The sequence below is a fragment of the Ictalurus furcatus genome, chromosome 22, assembly GCF_023375685.1.
Source record: "Ictalurus furcatus strain D&B chromosome 22, Billie_1.0, whole genome shotgun sequence".
Classification (NCBI taxonomy): domain Eukaryota; kingdom Metazoa; phylum Chordata; class Actinopteri; order Siluriformes; family Ictaluridae; genus Ictalurus; species Ictalurus furcatus.
The window spans coordinates 20,408,282-20,418,281 of NC_071276.1; the positions used below are offsets into that span (position 1 = coordinate 20,408,282).

The following is a 10,000-nucleotide window of genomic DNA, read 5'->3' on the forward strand; positions in this document are numbered from 1 at the left end:
AACCAGCTTTTCTCTCTGTCTCGATAAAATGGCTCCATTAGGCTCCATTAGGCTCCATTAGGCTCCATTAGGCTCATCCAGGGTCTGGGTGAACACAATTACTTTAGAAATGGCCCTCTTAAGAACTCCTCTTATCTCAAAGAACATCATTTTGCTCTAGACCACAGAACTGTTCTCAGATCAGTCCGCGAGTGTCTGTAGGAGCAGCACTGAACCCCTGCGGACCCTCCTGATCGAGTTCTGCTTCAGCCCCGATTTAATCAGAGCGAGATTAGGAAATCAGACCTGCAGACAATCAAGACTTCATTATGAATCTCTGCTGATCTCAGGTCTGTGATGAACTTCAAATCCAAATGTAAGGTTTAAGACTAGGACAAGCGACCCTGGACTTCCCCGCTCTGTGGAAGGAATGAGTGGAAAACATTAGCCTAGAAATCTGGAAACGATTGCTGGCTTTAAGACGTGTCTGACAGGGTTTTAAGAAAATTCACTCTGCCAAAATAAAATTAAAACAAAAGCATTTCAAACAGAAGAATATTTTCTCATTTATACCTTCAGATAAATATTTGTGCATCAATACGCAGAGGGTTCGACAGACACGCCTACAAAACCTTGTGGAGTTATAGTGACGTCCGACTCGTGAGCAAATCGTTCTTCTGAACGGATTCTTCTCAACAAAATCACTCAACATGGATCACACAGACTCTTTATATGGCATCCACCAAATCTTCATGCTACCATATTTGAACAATCTTACAATTTAGCCTCCTAAAATTTGAACACAAAACACCATATGGATAACCCGGTGGTGGTAGTATCATATTCATACTAGTCCTTGGCCCCTCGGTTACTCCTCTGACTAATCCCCTCTGGACCTAGTCACTGACTTGATGACTCCTCTTGTCCTGAAGATGTCGGAGACTCCTTCCATGAATGTTAGATACACATTATACCTTACATCTTTTGAACACATTCATGCGGCGCGTCCGCCGTACACGTCCCCGTGACCGAGCTGTTACTATAGGGACGATGGCGTATGGGAACGAGCGCATTAACGTAAACCTGCGCCTTTGATGAATCACACAATATGGAAGATGGTTTATTGGTGATAAAGTAGAGCGAGAGAAATCTTCAGCACAAACCCGCCTGACTTTTACACGCTGAGTGTTTCATGGCCCGGAGTTTCTCAGCAGATATTAGAGATGATGATGACGCTGATCATTTTTCTAGGCGAGTGAGTGATTGTGATGAAGATCAGACTGATGGATCTGTCACTGTATAGAGAGCTGGATGGAGTGCAGCTGGAGGGAGGAAGTGTGTTTATGTCTGCACTGGATAATATAATGAGATGATCTCAGCATCGTGATAAATGATGTCAGAGTATTCTTGCCTGATAGAAAATGGTGGGATTCAGCAGTACTTTGCAGTAGCGGTTACGAGCAGCAGATTAGATGTTAAAATGTTGTATAGAATGTTTGTATTTATTGATTGATTCATTTTTAATGAAGCGACCATGTAGAACTATGTGTAATTAAAAAGCGAATTGTTTGCTTTTTTGAAGGAGTCACTAAGGTAAATGAATCAATGTCATGAAGTGACGTGAAACCAAACTATGTAGAAATGTTTTGTTTGTGTGAATGATTTGCTTTTTTGAACGAATCACAAAGGTAAATGAATCACGACACCAAACTGTGTAAAAATGTTTTGTTTGGGAATGATTTATTTTTTTGAATGAATCACTAAGTTAAATGAATCAGAATCATGATGTTAAGTGACACCAAATTATGTAGAAATGTTTTGTTTGGGAATGATTCATTTTTTGAACGAGTCACTGTATTAAATGAATCAGTATCGTTCATTTCCATGCACGGAGTCATTCTGTTCTTTCAGCTTGTGCTGATGTTTTAACACAGGTGTCTGTTTTATATGTTTATCCATCAGTGCTTTCTGAAACATCCATAAATTCTGTGTCTGATTAACAACTGCGTGTGTCCTGAACCTAATCCTGAATCATTTCAGTTAAGACTGAGAATTCTTCTTCTCATGTTCAGCAGATCAGTGTTTGATTCTGTGAATCTTTCTATCTTTTTTTTGTTTTGTTTTTTCTGTCTGTTCCTGTTTTCGGTCAAGATTAGCTCGTCTCTTGTTCAGTGAATCATTTGAATCAGTGAGTTTATTTCAGTTTGATTCAGGCTCGCTCACTCAGCTGAGCTGGAGATTTCTGCCTTTTTTTCCCCCTCTTCTAAACCAGCACATATATTATTAAATATTTTATAATTATAATATTTTATAATTAAATATATTATAATTTAGTTTGACAGGCTGCACATCATGCCGAACTTCTCATTGAACGAATCTGAATGAATCATTTAACTGACTTAACTCAAATGACTCAGTAGAGTCAGAGATCACAAATGGTGACGTCATGTGGTTTGCACCATGCTAAACTGGAGGCTATAAGCGTCTATTACTTAGCGTTAGCATTAACATTAGCATCGAGTACAACTCTAAGGGGGCAAGCTTTCGACACGGACACGTCTTGGTGTAAGGAGTTAAACTGTACATCTCCTCTCACTTCTTATGGAATGAGAGAGTTTTATTCTTTCTTTCCTCCAGGCCTTGAACTTTCTGCAGCGTGCTCGAATAAACTCGATCAGTGAGCGGTTCTGTTCTGTCGCCGTGGGCTGTTCCGCTTTTACACTACAGAACACAGCTTCAGCATCACACTGTTTCTCTGAGGGAGTAGAATTCGATTTCCAGAGCAGCATGTTTTGTATTTTATACTCGCGCTCTTACTTCACTTCCGTCGTCAGATGTGATGATCTAAAGAGTCTCTCCGGGACGCCGTGTACACTCGTTATCCCTTTCCCACCACTGCGTTTTATTCCCTCTCACATCCTTCCAAAAATGAAAGGAGACCTGACGTTCACTCGGTGTGTTGTCGGAGCCGCCCCGGGCCTTTCGCACAGCGAGTGTACGTGTTCTGCTTCTGCACCGATCTCCGTGGAATGGAAGATTGAACAGGAAAGGTTTTGAGTTCAGGACGACTTCAAGTGAGAGTTCTTCTTGTTAAACAGTTCAAAGAAGAGACGGGACGATAACCTGCTTCTCTTTTTCGATACGATACTGAAACCTTGAGTATCAGATGATATCCTTAAACATCTGCTACCGTCTTCTTTAAAAACTAATAAGAGTTCAAATCCTTTTAAAACTGAAATTCTTAAAACCTTTAACACAAAAAAGACTTTATGTATTAAATATAATAAAGTATCAATATAATATAATAAAATAATTTTAAAAACTCTTCTACTTTCAATTAAATCTCTTCTCAATTTGCTACAGGATCCAATATCCGATCCACCATTTTGCTGGTATCAGTCCGATACTGATACTGGGTACTGATACTGATACTGATACTGGGTACTGATACTGGGGACCGACACTGGGTACTGACACTGATACTGATAATGATACTGGGTACTGATACTGATACTGGGTACTGATACTGGGTACTGATACTGGGTACTGATACTGATACTGATACTGGGTACTGATACTGATACTGGGTACTGATACTGGGTACTGATACTGATACTGATACTGGGTACTGATACTGATACTGATACTGATACTGGGTACTGATACTGGGTACTGATACTGATACTGATACTGATAATGATACTGGGTACTGATACTGATACTGGGTACTGATACTGGGTACTGATACTGATACTGATACTGGGTACTGATACTGATACTGATACTGGGTACTGATACTGGGGACCGACACTGGGTACTGATACTGATACTGATAATGATACTGGGTACTGATACTGATACTGGGTACTGATACTGGGTACTGATACTGATACTGATACTGGTACTGATACTGGGTACTGATACTGATACTGATACTGGGTACTGATACTGGGTACTGATACTGATACTGATACTGGTACTGATACTGGGTACTGATACTGATACTGGGTACTGGTACTGATACTGATACTGGGTACTGATACTGACACTGGGTTTGATACTGGATTGGTGCAATCTCAATTTAGTTCCTCTTTATTTGTATAGTGCTTTTAACAATGGACAAAAATTCCAGATATATATTTGTATATTTATACATTTATTTTCTCTATTACAATCTCTATTTAAAATATTAAATACATTTAACTCTTTATTCAATTCTTCTTCTTCTTCTTCTTCATAATAATAATAATAATAATAATAATAATAATAATAATTATTATTATTATTATAATATCTTAAGTACTTATTTTATTATTATTTTTAGAATGATTTATTCTTAGAATTTCCAAGTATATTTATTTTTATTTAAATAAGTGTTTGTTTGTTTGTTTGTTTGTTTGTGGTTTTCTGAGGTAGGATACAGGATTGAATCTTGGAAGTCTTTATCTAGGCAGATTACCCTGAGCGCTACATGAAATTATTAAAACCTCACATTTAATACATCTTTACAAAAAAAACAACATCAAATGATTTCCGCTCTGCCGTTTCGTCTAATCAGCATAAAAGCACAGATCAGTCTCAGCTCCTCATGCAGGACTACAAACTGAAGAGAAAAGAGATGTTGTTTCGTATCTCAGAGTCCTGGTGATGTTGATGATGAGAAAGAGAACTGAAATGGTTGTAATGGTGGTGGAGAAAGGGGGGGGGGTATACTTTTGCTCAGAATAGCTCTGCATCTCCTCTCTGTATCAGAGACGAGGACAAGTTTCTATTTTTAGCCGTACAGGACCGGTAGTGCATCTAAAGCACCAAGCTGCTGCACCGGCACATAGCCACACACACACACACACACACACACACACACACACTGCTGACTGTAAGCACTTTTAGACTTGTCGATGCTGCAGTTCTTTTACGGTGTGTGGTTTTCTTCTTCTCGGTGAGGCCCCGTCTCTCTGTCTGAACTAAACACACTGTGTTTTACTGTGCTGTGACTTCTCAGCTTTTATTTCCCATCCATGCAAATAATATTCATGATACAGATTCAGATTCTGATAACACACACACACACACACACACACACACACACACACACACACACACACACTGGCCTCTGTAACTTTCCATCCTAGTGAAAATGAAGGTGTGGCCTCTGTGTCTTTCAGTTCCAATTTAAATGAAGTAGGCGTGGCCTCTATTACTGAGTCACCATGAAACTTAAGGAGGTGTGGCCTCTGTCCTCAGCTGCAGTAAAAGATTTGAAGGAGGTGTGGTTTCTAGGTGTGGTCAGTCCTAGTGAAAGTGAAGTAGGTGTGGTTTTGCTTGTAAGTCCTAGTGAAAATAAAGTAGGCGTGGCCTCTGTGCCTCAGATGTAGTGAAGTGTCAGCCCCAGTGAAGGAAATGGAGGAGGAGTGGCCTCTTTACCTGTCAGTCCTAGTGGAAAAGGAGGCGACGTAGTGTCTGTACCTGTCACTTCCGGTGGAGTAGGAGAAGTGGGCGTGACCAACAAAGCTTTAAATGACAATGAAGGAGGTGAAGTGGGCGTGGCCTCTGTATCTGTTTGCACACACTGGAATAGCATCATATCACCCTGACGCGGCTCTGTACTGTCTCATATTGAACCGTTGGCTGTTTTAACGCATGTGATCTTCCTGTCCGTGTGTCTCGGTGTTTTTATACGTATCCGTGTGAGTGTGAACATCAGAGAGAAGTGATCGGATCGTTTTGTGAGTCGAAAAACACTCGACATTTAGACTATGCGTTTATTCATTTATTTAATAATGCAGTAATGCACATACACGTATTAACCGGCCCTAATCGCTCGATCGTACGGGAGATCAAAATTATACAAACGTAGAATGGGGGAAAAACTAAAATAATCGAACTGAAAGAATTTTAAAATAATAAAATGAACAGAAAATGAAGCTATAAATACCAAAATACTTTCAATCAAACTCCAAATTAAAAAATAAACTTAAAAAAAAAAAAAAGAGTGAACGGCGCTCGAGGGCTTAAAATACTATTACAGTTACTGTTAGGCTAAAATACTATTACATATCATTAGGGGGAATTTTAGAGACTTTTTCTTTTTTTTTTTTTTTTAGAATTTTAGAACATTAAACATATTTACTTTTAGATCTACAAACCCTTTAAAACTTGTTGTTCTGGAAGCTTCTCTGAGTAGAAGTGAAGGGGAAAGACTTCTGAATTTCGTCTGTGAGTGTGTGAATGACTCATTGTGTGTGTGTGTGTGTGTGTGTGTGAGTGTGTGTGTGTGTGTGGAATATAAAGGAGAGAGAAAGACATCAATCACACATTCAGCCTCTTCGTCCAATCAGTAGAGAGAAAAACTCCACCTCATTATTATTCATTATTCTCTCTATATTCCTCTCCGTCACTCTTACTGATGGTGTACGCAACACCGTGTTTATCTCTGTGTCTGATTGCATTCATTATCACTGCACCATGTGTGACTCTCAGCATGCCGTGTGTGTGTGTGTGTGTGTGTGTGTGTGTGTGTGTGTGTGTGTGTGTGTGTGTAGACCGTTACCAATGCATGATAAACGCAATTATTTCCCGTTTGATGGAAATGTGTGAGTCTGTTTTCTGACACACTTTATTCCAATTGTCTTCTCCGGCTGGATTCACCTCATGATGAATGGATTTCATTTCCACCTCCTGTGTGTGTGTGTGTGTGTGTGTGTGTGTGTGTGTGTGTGTGTGTGTGTGTATGTGTATGTGTGTGTAAGGGGGCATAGGCATGTTTTTTATATCCACATTTATCCACATTTGATAATGACCACATGTCCCCACAAGGATAGGAATATCGGACAGTTTTGCCCTTGGCTGGTCCTCATGAGGAAAACTGTAGTGTGTGTGTATGTGTGTGTGTGTGTGTGTGTGTGTGTGTGTGTGTATATATATATATAGTCTCCTAACCTTTACAAGGTGATGAGATGATGTCATCCTGGGCCTGTGGGCGTGTAACAATGGTGCTACTATTGGCATGTGGGCGTGGCCTGTTGTGCATAAACATATCGAAGTTACTGTATAATGTATACGTATCACTGCGTTCTTTTAATGTATATATTTAATATGGCTTTAAACAGTTTATTCACTAGTTATTATTAAACACTCATTTCCAATCGTGTGCATTACCACTAAAGGGCGTGTAGTATTTTTTTCTGCGTGTACCCACCCACTATATTTTCTAATTATTTCCTTTCTAATAAAAATGAAAGCTAATATCTGTGAAAGTCAATCAGAATCATAACGAACAAATTAAATAGACCAAGATTGTCTTCGGATAGAAAAAACCCTGAAAACGATTAGTTGTTGGATTTTACACAGAAGGATAAAATTACTCTGAGGAGTTCCCCCTTTCAGAGGGACAACTGCAGCATATCCTCTCTCTCTCTCTCTCTCTCTCTCTCTCTCTCTCTCTCTCTCTCTCTCCCTCTCTCTCTCTCTCTCGCTCTCTCTCGCTCTCTCCCTCTCTCCCTCTCTCTCCCTCCCTCTCTCGCTCTCTCCCTCTCTCCCTCCCTCTCTCGCTCTCTCCCTCTCTCCCTCTCTCTCTCTCTCTCTCCCTCTCTCACTCTCTCTCTCTCTCTCTTGCTCTCTCTCTCCCTCTCTCTCTCTCTCTCTCTCTCTCTCTCCCTCTCTCACTCTCTCTCTCTCTCTCTTGCTCTCTCTCTCCCTCTCTCTCTCTCTCTCTCTCTCTCTCTCCCTCTCTCACTCTCTCTCTCTCTCTCTCTCTCCCTCTCTCTCTCTCTCTCTCTCTCTCTCTCCCTCTCTCACTCTCTCTCTCTCTCCCTCTCTCTCCCTCTCTCTCTCTCTCTCTCTCCCTCTCTCACTCTCTCTCTCTCTCTCTTGCTCTCTCTCTCCCTCTCTCTCTCTCTCTCTCTCTTTCTCCCTCTCTCACTCTCTCTCTCTCTCTCCCTCTCTCTCTCTCTCGCTCTCTCTCTCTCTCTCCCTCTCTCTCTCTCTCTCTCGCTCTCTCTCTCACTCGCTCTCTCTCTCTCTCTCTCTCTCTCTCACTCTCTCTCGCGCTCTCTCTCTCGCTCTCTCAACTCTCTCTCTCTCTCTCTCTCTCTCTCTCCCTCTCTCTCCCTCTCTTGCTCTCTCTCGCTCGCTCTCGCTCTCTCTCTCTCTCCATGTCTCCATCTCTCCTCCAGCTGGAAGAATATATGATCTATATTCAGCTCACGGACATCTCACTCACTCACGTGAAAATAAGTGATAATACGATTACCGTGACCAGGAACGAGGGAGAGAAAGAGGAGGTGAGAGGGGGTCAGCTCCTTGTGTTTCTGCTCCTCCTCCTCCTCCTCCTCCTCTTCCACCCCCTTGCTGCATAGTAATGCATAATTACGACTCCTGTAATGCTCCTGTTCACTCGCCGGTGCTCTCTCGCGGGCTCTCTCGCGGGCTCTCTCGCGTGCTCTCTCGCGTGCTCTCTCGGTGCTCAGGAGTGTGACAGCGGTCACTTTGCACCACTGACAGAAACGAGTGTGAATGTGAAACAGATTCGGTCGACTCTCGGAAGCCGCTGTAGCATTCACATCACGGAGCTGGGATTAGAGTGAAGGTAATCCCCTGGAATAACACACTCAAGCCATTTTATAAACCAGAAATGTTGAGTAGTGGGAGAACTACCTGATCTAAATCAACTCTGAAACACGGCCATGTTGCACAAGCCTGAGCAGATGAACAGGTTTGAAATGATGCTGACATTTCCAGCTTCACCAAATGTTAAATGCGAAGGGGCGCCAATAATTTCGAAAGCATTGTTTTCGAAGAGAAGAACTGCACTACAGCTTTAATCCACTGTATCAAAATTCAAATGTGTCAACAACAACAACAAAAAAAACGTACATTCGATTAGCTGACTTTCCCTTTAAATACTCTGGAAGATTCCAGAAATCGATTCCAGAAATGAAAGCTTCTGATTGGCCAATCATCATAATTAGGGGTTAATTGGGAGGCACATGTGGCTGTAAAAGGGACTACCTTTAGTGAATTTTTGACCTTGTTACCGTGGGAACGTCCAAGCAAATCAGCCAAAACAAATGATGGTCCCTCCACCAGTTTGGTTCCTCCTTCCTCCAGCAATTTCCAAACAACTGAAGGTATTATGTATGAACATGGACATCTGTATGCAAACGAAAACATCTTTGGTGCACACAGACACCGCATCGTTTAGGAAAGAGGCACAAATTAACTCCCAGGTACGAATAAACATCGGTCCATAAGATTCAAATAGAAACCCAAGACAACAACAGAGGAACTGATGAAGGAGTCAGAGGCATGAAATATGAACACATCCAGCATCACCACGGCCTGAAGGACGGTCACGTAAGGGAGAAAAGCCTCTACTCCATATAAAATCCCGACTGAAGTTCTTAGGAGGAGTGTTCTCTGGTCAGATAAACTGATTGGCCACATTGACCAGCGCTCTGTATAGAGGAAAAAGCACGGCAGCGGTGGCTCCAGGGTCCGTATCATGTCCTAACCAGCTGGGATATCCGAAAAAAGAAAATCACCGCGCTGTAAGGTATATGTGACAAATAAAGGCTTCTTGTTCTAAAAAGGCCGAGGATTTTAATCTGAAGAACACCGTCCCGACTGTGAAGCATGGTGGTGGTGGCAGCGTCTTGTAGTGGCGGAGTTCTGCTTCGTGAGGAAGGGGGAAATCTTGAAGCAACACCTCAAGAAAAAGTTCAAACTTGATCACACCTGGGTCTTCCAGCAGGACAGTGATCCTAAACGCACCTCCACGGCTGCGCCAAAATGGATTAAAGACAGCAAAGTGAAAGTATTGAAGTGACCATCACGAAGCGCTGAGCTGAATCCCAGAGAACATCTGCGGAATGAACTGAAGAAGCGTCTCTGAGCGAGGAGGAACACAGGCTTGAGTTCCAGCTCTTCAGTCAGGAGGAACGGGAGGAAATTCCAGCTGAGTATCATCAGAAGCTTGTGGAAGGAGACCTGAAGCAGATAAATCTTCTCTCAGCTATTATTA

At 41.9% G+C, this 10,000-nt stretch overlaps 1 protein-coding gene across 2 annotated transcripts in view; it reads left to right on the forward strand.

Annotated features, from left to right (window-relative positions):
* Window positions 1–10,000, forward strand: part of rasl10a (RAS-like, family 10, member A) — an 18,021-nt gene that overhangs the window by 5,365 nt on the left and 2,656 nt on the right. Inside the window, exon 1 of one of the 2 annotated variants that reach the window (XR_008384380.1) lies at window positions 8,467–10,000. This exon is cut by the window's right edge and continues 194 nt beyond it. The exons of the other annotated variant lie outside the window; for it this stretch is intronic. The gene's annotated coding sequence lies outside the window, so the exon portion shown is untranslated. Of the gene's footprint in view, window positions 1–8,466 lie in introns of those variants that run through there. 2 annotated transcript variants of the gene reach the window in all.